Source organism: Lithobates pipiens, unplaced genomic scaffold (genome assembly GCF_037356315.1).
Source record: "Lithobates pipiens isolate NorthernLeopardFrog02 unplaced genomic scaffold, aLitPip1_a1.2 Scaffold_27, whole genome shotgun sequence".
Classification (NCBI taxonomy): Eukaryota; Metazoa; Chordata; class Amphibia; order Anura; family Ranidae; genus Lithobates; species Lithobates pipiens.
In genome coordinates this window covers 113110212-113124804 of record NW_027507788.1, presented here as the reverse complement: position 1 = coordinate 113124804, position 14593 = coordinate 113110212, and positions in this window count along the sequence as shown.

Genomic DNA, 14593 nt, shown 5'->3' with positions numbered 1-14593 from the left:
CAATCAAGGGGTTAAAACCTAAAAAAAAACTATCTTCCTAGCAGGACCAGTGACACTAATGCAGCGATCAGAAAAATGATTGCTTAGTGACACTGGTAAAAGGGGGTGAAAGGGTTAACTGGGAGGGCAATCAAGGGGTTAAACCTTTATTAGGGGGGTAGGGGGCTACCCTGGACCTAAAGGGGCCTAACACTAGCTGCCCTGACACTTTTTACAGTCACAACTGACACTAAATGCAGTGATCAGTAAATAAATGAACACTGCAATTAGTGACACTGTGACTGGGGGGGGGGGCGATCGGGGGGGTGATCGGGGGGTGACTGGGGTGAAATGTGTGCCTATGTGTACCTATGTGTCAGTGGACTGTTGGTGCACTTACTTGTATGTCTTCACTCCGCACTGTCCGGTCAAAAAGACCGACACGAGGAGTGTGACATCACTTCCTCCTTCCTGTGTTTACATTTACACAGGGGAGGAAGCTTCTCATTGGCCAGGAGCGATCGAGAGGGGATGGCCAGAAACCAATGACCATCCCCTCATCACGGATCGCTCCTTCAGCGAACCGGACCGCCGTATCCAGCGGGAGGGGGTCCGATCGGACCCCCCACCCGCTGGAAGGCAGGCACGTACATGTATGTGCTTGTGCTTGCCGGTGCCATTGTAATGACGTACATTGGCAATACGGAGGTCCTTAAGTGGTTAAAGGAAAAAAATACATAAATAAAAAAAAAGGTCACAAGAAGGCATGATTGTAACACTAGATTCTAAAACAAATAAACATCAGTGGTAGGGAGTCAATTCAACAATGGTGGCCCCCTAAAAAAAATCACATTTAAAAATACATTTTCAATGTTCCCTCCAACATATAAATAATCTATAGTAGCCATGTTGTCAAAAGAATGACATGAGATGTTAGAAAATATAAAACAATAAAGCCCAAGATGAGATTATCAGATGAATGATCGTCTGTTTTTTTTTTTTGGATGCTAGGTTACTAAAGTATGAAAATTCTTGTACGACAGAAAGAAAATTCAGGAGTGATGTAATGTATTTGTATTGTATTTTTGGATGAAAACTGTACTGATTAAATGAAAATTGTGTGATCTGGTATCGTAGGAGAAAAATCTTCGTGTTTGCCTCTTTGGAAAATTTTGGACGACAGCTGTATACTAACGATCAGATTATTGCGTGGTTGCTTCAAATATGGTATTTTTTGTACAATATTCTGATCATGTGGACGGGGCTAAAAGATTAGGTGGTTATATTATCAAACAAAGGAGGTAGCAATAAGAAAATATGGCTTATCAGATTCTTAAAAATAGGGACTGCTATAAGCCTGTTTCATTAGATCAGCCAAATGAACAAAAATGGGTAAATTTTTGCACTTACAGATAGGACTGGTGAAAAGAAAGAAAATATAGCTGCATTTTTGAAGGTATGAATTGTATTTTATGCATTACTGAAAATACAAAAGGATGCTCGTAGACTTATCATTTGGGATGAAGAAGCCTAATGGAAAAAGGTAAACATTTATGCTGATACCATACTGAAATCGCACATTGAGGCGTGAGACACTTCACCTGACACAATTGTTGGATCACATACAATCTCCTCTAGACAACTTATTTCTAGATTTGGATATAAAAGCTTTCTACACATCAATTCCACATGAAAAAAGGAATCAAGGTGGTTAAGAAATATTTGGATGAGCTGGAGACTACTGAGTACAAACAAAATCTGTTTATGTTATCCCTATTTTATATTAAAGAAATATGCATTTTTGCTTAATGGGTCCCACTTCCTCCAGGTACATGGATCAGTGACGGGAAGCACATCTGCTATATCATACGCTAATCTGTATCTAGGTGGGAATGAGAAACCTGTGGAATGCTGGCGTGGCAAACCCCTTGTAGGTGGGCTCTGGATGAGAGGAGCAACAAGACCCAGGAAGGCTGGTGGTGGTTCAGGCAGCGCACAGCAGGAACAAAGCAGCAGGCTGGTCACAGCAGGTAAGTACTACAGGCTGATACAGCAGGAAGCTACAGTAGGTAGGCACCTTGAGTGGATCACAGTAGACAGAGTAAAACAGGAGGCGCAGTCAGAGGTCATAGCTAAGGAGCTGGTGGTAGCGGACAGAAGATCAGAGATGTGGTCAGGCAAGCCAGGGTCATTCATACGGCAGAAGACAGGAGCAGATCCATTGGACAAGACAAGGTCAGAGCCAGGAGAAAGACAAGAGGCATCCAAATGGAAGTGGGCTTGGTAATGAGTAGTTCAGAAGCATAAGCACACAGGGTAACAGGGAACCCGGAAGACCAGTCAGTGGCGTCTGTGAGTATCAGTGATTCTTTTAAAAGTCAGAGGGTACCAGAATCTAGCGCAGGTGACGTTCACTTACAATACGTGTGCACGCATTGCTCACACACTGTTGGTGCCTGTCCCACACTGTTGGCTCGTGACAGAGCAAGAACTGAGATCTGTGTGTGTAAACACACAAATCCAGGTTTTCTTCTCAGGGGAGGAGACAGATCGTGTGTTCATACTAAGGATGAACACCGATCTCTCTCCTCCCTTAGTCAGTCTCATCCCCCCTACAGTTAAAACATACATAGGGAACACAGTTAACCCCTTGATTGCCCCTAGTGTTAACCCCTTCCCTGCCAATGACATTTATAGAGTAATCAATAGCTATTTTTAGCTCTGATTGCTGTATAAATGTCAATGGTCTCAAAATAGTGTCAAAAGTGTCTGATCAGACAGTCACAATATCGCAGTCCTAAAAAAAATTGCTGATTGCTACCATTGCTAGTAAAAAAAATAATAATAATAATAAAGATGACATAAATCAAATCTCTATTCTGTAGACGCTATAACTTTTGCGCAAACCAATGAATATATGCTTATTGCAATTTTTTTTACCAAAAATATGTTGAAGAATACATATTGGCCTAAACTGAGGAAGAATTTTTTATTTTTTTTACATTTTGGGATATTTATTATTGCAAAAACTTCAAAATATTGTGTTTTTTTTTCAAAATTGACGCTTTTTTTGTTTATAGGGCAAAAAATAAAAACCTCAGAGGTGACCAAATACCACCAAAAGAAAGCTCTATTTGTGGGGAAAAAAGAACATAAATTTTGTTTGGGTAAAATGTCGCACAACTGCGCAATTGTCAGTTAAAATGACACAGTGATGAAGCGCATAAAAATGGCCTGGTCAGGAAGGGGGTAAATCCTTCCGGGGCTGAAGTGGTTAAGAAAGATCTGTAACCTTTGTTTGTATTTTACTGCAGTTTTTGCCTATACGGGAAAGACTTTTCCAAACTAGGGAAGGGCGCAATGATTTGGTCAAGTTGATTTTCTTGACAAATGAAAGCTATTTGCTAGGTAGTATAGGTTTGCTATTTACCTATTTGCTAGGTAGTATAGTATATTTTATTTTGTGTTATTGGTGGATTTTATTGTGTGTATGTATGTTTGATCAGAATTTGTGTACCGTTGCTTTACATTTATTTTGCCCAAGATTAGGTCCAGGGTGGTTCCATACCTTCAGGGATCATTTAAGCACTAAATCTGAGTTAACTCCTTCCCCTTTGTGGCAGATTGGCTCCCGTGGGCGAACTGACGTTACTGTACTTTGGTTTGCCTTTTTACCACTAGGGGGCGTGTGCGGCGTGATGGCAGAGCCAATGGGGACGCCTGGTGGTCACGATGACCGCCGGGCACCCACGATCGCTCCACACAGAGACAAAACAGAGATCTGTCAGTGTAAACAGACTCTGTGCTGTCAGGGGTGAGGAGAGCGATCTGTTGTTCATACTAAATATGAACGACGATCACTCTCCTCACCCGGGAAGTCCCATCCCCCTACAGTTAGAATCACTCCCTAGGATACACAGTTAACCCATTGATCGCTCCCTACTCTTAACTCTTTCCCTGCAAATGACATTTACACAGTAATCAGTGCATTTTTATAGCACTGATCGCTGCCATGCCAATGGTCCCAAAAATATGTCAAAAGTGTCCAATCTGTCCGCCATAATGTTGCAGTGCTGATAAAAATCGCTGATCACTGCCATTACAAAAAAAATAATAAAAACGCCATAAATATTTCCCCTATTTTGTAGACTTATTGTTGTAGATTTATTTTTGTAAATGTAAAAAAAAAAAAAATAATTTAAAATCTATGTCCTTTTTTACAAAAAAGAAATGGAAAAACTCAAGAAAAAGCCAAAAATATAAAAACTTTTTTTTTTAATTTTTGGTGTATTGATTGCTATGCTTTTTTCAGCACCTCATTTATGATCATGATCACTGAAAACAACATCAAGATTTGCCAAGCTTACTGCAAAACAAAAGCAGAAACTGCCATATCCATAAAAAGCCCTGGGACTTAAGAGGATTTATATATAGATTAAAGTTCCGAGTTCAAGTGGTTAGGATGGAGCACTGGTAAATGTTGTCTTGCTGAAAGCTATCACAGGCTGGATATGAAGCATAGCTGGATAATGCCTTCATCTGTCTTTTACTTCCAAAGGCTTAAAAAATTGTCCCATTCATTTTGAATAGTGATGCTTCAAATGCATGGCTATATAGTAAATGTAATCACTGATATACTTGTAACTAGTAATGTGGACATCAACGGGGCTTGTTTGTAGTGACGTCATCACATTGAGCTTGTCTGCTCACAGCCTGAGGTTCATGGTTGGAGCCGGCAATGTTGCTAATACACAGGCAAGATATTCCTTTAGTGTCAGGAAACAGACACATAGCAATGTACGGGCACCATCGTTTTGGATTATTGTAATAAATATTTTTAATAAAGAGGATTTTACATTATATAGCTCATTCTATAACCTGTTTATGGTCTCAAGCAAAGGGAGAGGATTATATAAAGATTAACCCCATATTGGCTGGAAAGATAGTGTATTCATGATTCAAGTGTGTTGAATACTGAATTTGTTGTACATATTCTGCACAGAACACATTATAAATCTGTATTATGTATTTTAACACTATTGGATGAATTTTAACCCCTTGTGCTTCCGGGGGTTATACCGGGATGATGCCCGCACCTGCAGGCATCATCCTGGTACTGATTTTTAGAGCGGCCGATTGGCTTTCCAGCCATAACTACCGATGCGGCCAAAAGCCGCTCGGCTGTTATGCCAAAGGAGCAGGAGGGGACGTCCCCCCATCACGCCGCTCTTACCTGTGCTCCCGTTCAATCGCATACGGAAGTCGCGCCCGTATATGTAAATCGTGCTCAATTCACACATGTGTGGTATCACCGTAATCGTCAGAGTGAGAGAAATAATTCTAGCACTAGACCTCCTCTGTAACTCTAACCTGGTAACTGGATTTTTATTTTAAAGCATCACCTATTGAGATTTTTAGGTACCGTAGTTTGTCATCATTCCACGAGTGCGTGCAGTTATAAAGTGTGACATGTTTGGTATCTATTTACTCAGTGTAACATTATCTTTCACATTATACAAAAAAATTTGGCTAACTTTACTGTTTTGTTTTTTTAAAATTCATGAAAGTGTCCCCTTTCCCAAAAAGTGGCGTTTAAAACATGGCTGCGCAAATACCGTGTGACATACAATATTGCAACAATCACCGTTTTATTCTGTAGAGTCTCTGCTAGAAAAATATATAATGTTTGGGGGTTTTAAGTAATTTTCTAGCAAAAAATATGGATTTTAACTTGTAAACACCAAATGTCAAAAATTGGCTTAGTCATGAAAGGGTTAAATATGGATTGATTACATTTAATGGGTTTGATTGTACTGGACACTTTTTATTGATTTTTTATATGTTGGAATATTGTGGTTTTTCATACATTGTTGATTTTTTCATTTATTCACGTTTATTGATTGTTTATGTGTATAAATATTGCCATAGTGCAGTCACATTTTTACATTTTGGATTTTGAACACTATTGGTTCTGAATGGCCACAGCTGTAGTAGATAGTTGTGCTAATTTTCACGTGGCAAAGATTTTATGCTGAAAGGTAGCTTGGAATGCTTGCCAGCTTGTCAGAATTCACAGGTTTCTCTGCTTCCACTGCAATGTTGATCTATAATAGTCACTGGGAAACTGTAAAAGTATCTGCTGTATATAGCCCTAGGCATTTTAGATGTCTGCTAACTATAAATTGTATTGATTTCTTACCCATGTTAGTTCAAGAAGCAAGAAAAAGTCCATCAAACATCAACATGTCATTGAAGATTTGGATGTTGCCAGCACTTGCAATATAACATACAGTGACAGAAACAACTAGGACCCAGCTCCTATTGGCAAAATGTAGGTTAGTACCATTGCAGTTACTTTTGTTGCCCTAGTTAATGGAGAGATATTGGGCAAAATATCAAATCTGACAGCTTTTTAACACTAGGGGGTCTGTTTATAAAAATGATTTGTGTCTCATCTTTCATGGAAACATAACAAGTAATAACCATCATGTTTGTAATATGTGTTTAATAATTTCTTTGCCGCCTTTCACTAGGAGAAAGAAAAATACCTAACATTCACTCCTAAGAAACATCAACTTTTGACCAATGAGCGTTAACATCCTGTGCTAACGGCCAAATGAGTGGGTGCCAAGTGAATCTCCAGCTACAGTGGGAAATAAAACATTTAGCAGTGGTGATAGTATTATCACAGCTAAATGTGACAGCTTCTTTCTGGTCATTAGAGAGCTGGCACTTGCCTGCATCACAACAACCAGTGACAACCAGTGACTCATACTCACCAGGCACATTCACCTGTCAGCCTGGGATTCCCAACTAACAGGTGAATGTAAACAAACAGTGGGGCTAGTCGAGGCACTTGGTGGATTGGGGTTTTGTCATGATTTCTCACTTAATTGGTCTAATTGGCGCTTTACTTCTGTAGTGATACCCCTAGATGAGCCGCTAAATTGTTTTGTGATTTCTTTGCACACCTGAAGATGACACACCTTGCTCACTCAGTACTGACTTTTTTTTTTGCTTGCCACTTCAGCAAATACCATAGAAGGACTTGAATCAACTTTTCGCTTATTTCTGTCCCTTCTCGTCTTCCCATCATCGTAGCGTGTATCATTTGATCTTATGCATTCCTTTTATGTGCAATTCCAACTTAATTTTAAGAGCATGGGGGAGCTCATGTCCATAATGGGGGTGGTATTGACACAGCCCCAAATGATCCACAATGGCTCAAAGAAATATTTAGACGGAATAAAGGTGGATAAAGCACCTGGCCCTGCATCCACCCACGGATCCTAAAAGAATTGAGCTCTGTAATTTCAGAGCCATTGTATCTAATTTTTAGGGACTCGTTAATGATGGGAATAGTCCCACTGGATTGGCGCAGGGCCAATGTGGTGCCTATATTTAAAAAGGGATCAAAGTCTTTACCAAGTAACTATAGACCTTTTAGCTTAACTTCTATAGCTGGAAAGATACTGGAGCGTTTAATAAAAGACCACATCGATGAGTTCTTGCTGAACAAAAACACTTTAAGCAACAGACAGCATGGATTCATGAAAGACAGAAGTTGTCAGACAAATCTGATTTCTTTTTATGAGGAGGTAAGCAAAACCTTGGACAGAGGGGTGGCGGTGGACGTGGTATACTTGGATTTTGCAAAAGCGTTCGATACAGTTCCGCACACATGGCTCATGTGTAAGGTAAAATCTACAGGTTTGGAAATATCAGTTTGTAAATGGATAGAAAATTGGCTAAAAGACAGAATTCAGAGATTAGTGATGAATGATTCTTACTCTGAATGGTCTAAGGTTATCAGTGGTGTACCCCAAGGTTCAGTGCTGGGACCCTTACTTTTTAACATCTTTATAAATGATATTGGGTCTGGGGTCAAAAGTAAAATTTCTGTCTTTGCAGATGACACCAAGCTATGCAGTAGAATAGCGTCCTTACAGGATGTCTCCAATTTACAAGCCAACCTCAATGCTCTGTCTAATTTGGCGACTATGTGGCAGATGAGGTTTAATGCTGATAAATGTAAAGTTATGCACTTGGGGGCCAAGAATATGCATGCATCATACATGCTAGGGGGAGTACAACTGGGGGAATCCATAGTGGAGAAGGATCTGGGGGTTTTGGTAGATAATTAGCTCAATAACAACATGCAATGCCAAGCTGCTGTTTCCAAAGTGAGCAAAGTCCTTTCTTGTATTAAGAGAGGTATGGACTCCAGAGAGAGAGATATAATTTTGCCCCTGTACAAATCATTAGTAAGACCTCACCTGGAATATGCAGTTCAGTTTTGGGCACCAGTTCTCAAAAAGAATATCGGGGAACTGGAGAAAGTGCAGAGAAGGGCAATCAAACTGATAAGAGGCATGGAGGAGCTCAGCTACGAGGAGAGATTAGAGGAACTAAATGTATTCACTCTTGAGAAGAGGAGAATAAGGGGGGATATGATCAACATGTTCAAATATATTAGGGGTCCATATAGTGAACTTGGTGTTGAGTTATTCTCTGTACGGTCAACCCAGAGGACACGGGGGCACTCTTTACGTCTAGAGGAAAAGAGATTTCATCTTCATGTACGGAAAGGTTTCTTCACAGTTAGAGCTGTGAAAATGTGGAATAGACTCCCACCAGAGGTGGTTCTGGCCAGCTCAGTAGATTGCTTTAAGAAAGGCCTGGATACTTTCCTGAATGTAGATAATATAACTGGGTACTAACATAGTGAAAAATAATAAGCCGCGCTTAACTCACACAAACATCTAATTGTGCAAAAATATGAAATAAATCGTGAATCAATATTAGCATCTATATGTAAATTAATATATACCTACAGTGGTGTGAAAAAGTGTTTGCCCCCTTCCTCATTTCCTGTTCCTTTGCATGTTTGTCACACTTAAGTGTTTCGGAACATCAAACCAATTTAAACAATAGTCAAGGACAACACAAGTAAACACAAAATGCAATTTGTAAATGAAGGTGTTTATTATTAAAGGTGAAAAAAAATCCAAACCCTTAATGGCCCTGTGTGAAAAAGTGATTGCCCCCCTTGTTAAAACATACTATAACTGTGGTTGTCCACACCTGAGTTCAATTTCTCTAGCCACACCCAGGCCTGATTATTGCCACACCTGTTCACAATCAAGGCATCACTTAAATAGGAGCTGCTTGACACAGTAAGGTCCAACAGAAGATCCTTAAAAGCTACACATCATGCCGAGACCCAAAGAAATTCAGGAACAATTGTGAAAGAAAGTAATTGAGATCTATCAGTCTGGAAAGGGTTATAAAGCCATTTCCAAAGCTTTGGGAATCCAGCGAACCACAGTGAGAGCCATTATCCACAAATGGCGAAGACATGGAACAGTGGTGAACCTTCCCAGGAGTGGCCGGCCGCCCAAAATTACCCCAAGAGCGCAGCGACGACTCATCCAAGAGGTCACAAAAGACCCCACAACAACGTCCAAGGAACTGCAGGCCTCACTTGCCTCAGTTAAGGTCAGCGTTCATGCCTCCACCATCAGGAAAAGACTGGGCAAAAATGGCCTGCATGGCAGAGTTCCAAGGAGAAAACCACTGCTGAGCAAAAAGAACATCAAAGCTTGTCTCAATTTCTCCACAACACATCTTGATGATCCCCAAGACTTTTGGGACAACATTCTGTGGACCGATGAGACAAAAGTGGAACTCTTTGGAAGGTGTGTGTCCAAGTATATCTGGTGTAGAAGGAACACTGCATTTCATAAAAAGAAAATTATACCAACAGTAAAATATGGTGGTGGTAGTGTGATGGTCTGGGGCTGTTTTGCTGCTTCAGGACCTGGAAGACTTGCCGTGATAAAAGGAACTATGAATTCTGCTGTCTACCAAGAGATCCTGAAGGAGAATGTCCGACCATCTGTTCGTGTACTCAAGCTGAAACGAACTTGGGTTCTGCAGCAGGACAATGATCCTAAACACACCAGCAAGTCCACCACCGAATGGCTGAAGAAAAACAAAATGAAGACTTTGGAGTGGCCTAGCCAAAGTCCTGACCTGAATCCTATTGAGATGTTATGGTATGACCTTAAAAAGGCCGTTCATGCTCAAAAACCCTCTAATGTAACTGAATTAGGACAATTCTGCAAAGATGAGTGGGCCAAAATTCCTCCAGGACGCTGTAAAAGCCTCATTGCACGTTATCGCAGACGCTCGGTTGCAGTTGTTGCTGCTAAGGGTGGCCCAACCAGTTATTAGGTTTAGGGGGCAATCACTTTTTCACACAGGGCCATGATGGTTTGGATTTTTTTTCACCTTTAATAATAAACACCTTCATTTACAAATTGCATTTTGTGTTTATTTGTGTTGTCCTTGACTATTGTTTAAATTGGTTTGATGTTCCGAAACACTTAAGTGTGACAAACATGCAAAGAAACAGGAAATGAGGAAGGGGGCAAACACTTTTTCACACCGCTGTATATCATGCATAGTGAAAAACATGAATACATTAATAGCTCAAGCCGTACAACTCATTCCTTGTAATATAAAATTACATTATATAAACCTATAACGATATGAAAAAGGGGGAAAAAAACACCCAGTGTATAAACAATAAGTCCGTATATATGAACCACAAGAAACTAATTTCAAAACTGTGAATAAAGTCCTCCACAGATGAACCACAATAATCATAGGAGATCCACTACTGGGTCCAAAGAAATAGTGCTCGATCCACCACCAACATACGATTAAATTTGCCGCTTACCAGAAAAACATGACCCCCGCTACAGAGGGTCACACAAGACCTATAGGTGTAGATTCGACTTCCAGCCAGAAAGGGGTCCTCAGTATTCTCCTAGTTTCACCACTCCAATAGGAGTTATGTAGAAACCGCTCCCAGACGTCTTCCTCATGGATCCAGAGGGACTCAGGGCAGGGACATCAAAACCATAAAGGAAAAAGAGAACTCCAAATAGTGTAAAACCCTTTACTACTGAAGATAAAAAAGTAAAATTGCACTTACAGTGTATAGAAGAAAAAAAGCCTTAAGTCCGTTGCGCCGGCCAGACGCATACGGACAGACCCGTTCTCCTGGAACCGTCACAAACACAAGGTGATGTATAGCGTACCGCTCAGCCCTACGCGTTTCGCAACAAAATTGCGTCATCCAGGGGCACCATAAGCGCGGCTTATTATTTTTCATTTTGTTTTTCTGTATTTATGTGACACAGTGAAGCTGCAGCTAAACCTTCATTCTTAAGAGTATCACATATGATTCATGATTTATTTTATGTTTCACCATAGCGCAGTTTTTTCGTCTTTTTTTCTCTGGGTACTAACATAGGTAAAGTTGATCCAGGGAAAATCCGATTGCCTCTTGGGGGATCAGGAAGGAATTTTTTTTCCCTGCTGTAGCAAATTGGAGCATGCTCTGCTGGAGTTTATTTCGCCTTCCTCTGGATCAATTGTGGGCATAAAATTGGGTATATTGGATTGTACGATTATTTTTTTTTTATTTATTTGTTTTGAAGGTTGAACTGGATGGACTTGTGTCTTTTTTCAACCTGATTAACTATGTAACTATGTAATTTAGAAAAGTGCTTTCAAAACATTCATATAACAAACTTCCGCTATAAATCCCCTCACCTCGATCTCCCCCTCCCACCCCCCCTCCCCAATCCCTCGCTTAACCATTACCACTTTACTTAAAATATTGTTTCCATTCCTAGTCTATTCTTTTATCCCTTATAAGTCTTAAGCTCCTAATTGTTCTGCATAGCTCCATGTTTTTTTTAACTCTCTCCAATCTTTCCATTTATCTATTATTGCAGCTCTACTACTCTACTCTACGATTACTATCACTTAGGTTTTCCATGATATATGTTTCTTCCACTGCATCTATCCACTCTCAAGTTGTTGGACTTTCCACTTCCTGCCATCTCTTAGGAATCAATCTTTTTGCTGCATTTAAAAGATGTGGTATTAATGGCGCTTGATTTTTTTTTACTCCCCCCCCCTTCTATACCATGGAACAATACTATCTACTGATCTTCTAATTTATATTTTAGTAACTTCTTTTACATAATATAGAATCTTTTTCCAGTATTTTTTTTAATTTTTGGACAGCTCCACCACAGGTGTGTCATTGTTCCTACCTCTCTGCAGCCTCGCCAACAGTCCCCTGATTTGCCCTGTTGGAATTTGCTAGTCTTATCTGGAGTAGCATACCATCTAGCTAGGCATTTATAATTCATTTTGGCGGTTTTACTGTCAGATGCCGACCTGTGTGTTAATTTAAATATTTTTCCCATTGTTGTTTTATCAATCTGTGTTCCCAATTTCCTTTCCCATTTCTTGACACATGTCGGAATCCCCAGCTTGTCCACCTCCAACAAAAGTCTATATAACTTAGATATAATGCCTTTAGGTTTATCTGTCGTATAGAGCCACTCCAACGGGGTCAGCTCATCGCAAGATCTTATTGGTTGGGGTAAACTCTTAACGAAGTGGGCTAGCTGGAGGTACCGCCACTCGTCGATCAACGTTAATTCCCTATTGTGTTTTAAATCGGGGTATGATACTATTTTCCCTTCTTTTATTATGTCTCCTATTTGTGCCCCTTATTTTCTCATCCAATTCTGCCTATACTCTTTCTTCCTGGTGCAAAGTATTCATTCTCCTTCAGTGCTATTACTGGTGAATTATAGTGCCCATTTAATTGTTTAAACACCCCGTCCCATATCTTAAGTGCATTACGTGTCAGTTCATTTGTATTCGAATTGAGTGTCCTATGGTTTGGAGGGTTCCACACGATCTTACTGAATTGTGCCATACTGTATGTGTCTTCTAAATCAGCCCACCTTTTTTCCAATTTATTCTCTCTTACCCATTCAAAAATTCTCGACAGCACTATTGCCTTATAATATTTTTGGATATTAGGGACTGCTAGGCCTCGTTGTTCTTTTTCCTGTTTCAATATTAAGAAGGAAACTCTTGTTTTTTTATTTTTCCAGACAAAATTCATTATTAGGGATTTAAGCTTTGTTAAATATAAATTAGGTAATGCTACAGGCATCATTTTGAATTTTTTGGATCTTTCGTAGAATAAACATATTTACTCATAATTTAATTTATATATCTTCTTCGGTGAATTTGCCAACTGTATTCCTAAATATTTTAGTTCTTTCCGCCAAGGGAATTTACATTCCTTTTGAAGCTTCCATTCTTCTGATTTACTAACATTAATGTTTAAGACCTCGGATTGGTTGATGCTTGGTTGATTTTAAAGTTTGACAATTCACCGTATTGTTTTATGACTTTTATCAATTTGGGCATTGTGTTACTTGGTTTACTTATATAGAATAAAATGTCGTCTGCAAATGCTGACATTTTATGTTCCTCATTTACGACCTTAATTCCCGATATCTCTGGGTCATTTCGGATCGTGGAGAGTAGCGGCTCTAAGGATAACACAAATAAAAGGGGGGGATAATGGGCACCCCTGTCTCGTCCCATTTTTCATGTCGAAAGGAGGGTACGATGTGCCATTTATCTTTATAGTTGCTATAGGATGATAGTATAATGTTTTAATACGCTGGACCATTTTTGGACCAACTCCCATTGCTTCCAATGTCTGGAACATGAATCCCCAGTCTACCCTGTCAAAGGCTTTCTGGGCATCCGTCGACAGGAGTAGACCCGGGACCCCCATTTCCTTCATCCGCGACAGCAGGAGCAAAGTTCTCACCACAATGTCCCTTCCCTCCCTTCCTGGGATGAACCCCACCTGGTCCGAATGTACCAGTGAGCTCATTAGGGCCTTCATCCTCCCTGCCAATATTTTGGCAAATAATTTTGTATCTGCGTTTACCAGCAATTTTGGCCTACAGCTAGAACACAATGTACCGTCTTTCCCCTCCTTCCGGATTACAGTTATCGAGGTGAAAAAGGCCTCCCTACTCATCTCATATTTTGCCCTAATCCATTCATATATCTACATAACTTCAGGATTAACATTTTTTTTATACTTTCCCCGGGGCCGAATCTAATAGAGCCTTATTTATTTCTTATTCAGTTATGGGTTTTTCTAAGGTTTCCCTTTCAATATCCATAATGTTAGGTAATCTGGCTTTTGTTAAAAAGTCGTTTATTTTCCTTCTTTTTTCGTCTAACTGATCCACCTTCTGTTCAACGAGTAAAGCCTCTCGTAGTAATTTTTGAATATTTTCACTATTTCTTTTGTTGCATGGGCCATATCACCTTTACTAGTTTGGATTTTTTCTTTTGGGGCATTCTTGCCAAATATTAGGTAGGTTTATTCCCCCCGTGGTATCTTTACCTGGTTATCCGGTTGAATGTTTTATTAGTCTCCTGTTCCATTAAAGCTTCTAGTGCGTCCCTTTTAGTTATTACGTTTTGATACTGCATTCTATCTTGGTTCTGGTGTTTTTTTGTGTGCTGTTGTTCTGCTCTATATATTTCTTCCATTAGTATTTCGATTTTTTTCAGATCTCTCTTTTTTTTCCCTTGATCCAACCGCTATCAGGATCCCCCTGATGTAAGCTTTATGAGCCTCCCATAGGTTTTACCCTGTAATTTCATCTGTGTCTTTATCGAGAAGTATTGTTCTAGCTCT